The following is a 1,372-nucleotide window of genomic DNA, read 5'->3' on the forward strand; positions in this document are numbered from 1 at the left end:
ATAAAAATATTAAAAATAAAATGTTAACAAGCCACAATAACATTGACTAAAACATTAAATGTTTTTCTGTTTTATTTACTTTTTATTTTTATTTTGGTCGATATTTCGCCTTCAGTCTGAAGGCATCTTCAGGAACTATTAGCTTTATCCAGTCGACCGGACAAAGCTAATAGTTCCTGAAGATGCCTTCAGGCTGAAGGCGAAATATCGACCAAAATAAAAATAAAAAGTAAATAAAAGAGAAAAACATTTAATGTTTTATTTAACATACGGCCTATAGCTCAAAAATAATTATTAAATTATACTCAACGGCTAATAAGCAACACAATCATTATACATTTTTGGAAAATGGGCGTAGCCACGCCCACTTATGGTTACATGTGTATATCTTGGTAACCGCTGCACCAATTTCTTCCAAACTTGGCACAGTTGTTGGCCTTGGTACAGCGTACTAAATGGCCGAAAAGTTAAAAAATCGGACACTAACCACGCCCACATCCCATATAACGGTAATATAGAGAAATACAAAATCTTCGATAAATCAGTAAATATTAAAGCTGATTGATTCGAAATTGATGCTTGCAACAATTCTTTACCAAGAAATACGTTTATGGTACAATTTTGGAAAATAGGCGTGGCACCACCCACTTATGATCACATATATGTATCTCCGTAATCGTTCTACAAATTTGTACCAAACTTGGTATGGTTATTGTGCTTGCCACATAAAAGTAAAACGTTGAAAATTATTGAAATCGGACTAAAATTACGGCCGCTTTTCATATAACGGTAAATTCCAGAAATGCTTAAAACTGCAATATTTCGAAATTTAAGGACGCTAATTTACTCAAAATTGATACACCCCGGCTTACCATCTAGCGGTAGATTTCGGAAAGGTGAAAAAATATACATTTAATACTTGCGCCGGGTATTTAATGTTCGGCTCCGCCCGAACTTAGAATTTCTTACTTGTTATGATTACGATTATAGCAATCGTAATCCTTAACATTTCAAGATTACAATTACCGTAATTGTAATCATGAAAATTACGATTACAGTAGTCGTAATCGATAAATTTTTAGGATTACAATTAAAGTAATCGCAATCATGCAATTCAAGATTTCGATTACAGTAATAAAGAAATTAGTTTTGCTTAGAGCAAATATTGATTTTTATACACTAAAATGGATTTAAATTATGCATTCGCCTATTCGTTTGAAATTGTTGTAATATTCTACACAGACTCGTGGTCGCAGTATTTCCAATAAAGTGTGATTTTGATTCACCGTCCACCTTGATGTTGTCACACAAAATGGAGGGACCTACAGTTTTACGCCGACCCGAAAGGCGAATGCATTTGTAGGAAAAGATG

Source organism: Rhagoletis pomonella, unplaced genomic scaffold (genome assembly GCF_013731165.1).
Source record: "Rhagoletis pomonella isolate Grant_MI unplaced genomic scaffold, Rhpom_1.0 Rhpom_scaffold_00003, whole genome shotgun sequence".
NCBI classification, from domain to species: domain Eukaryota; kingdom Metazoa; phylum Arthropoda; class Insecta; order Diptera; family Tephritidae; genus Rhagoletis; species Rhagoletis pomonella.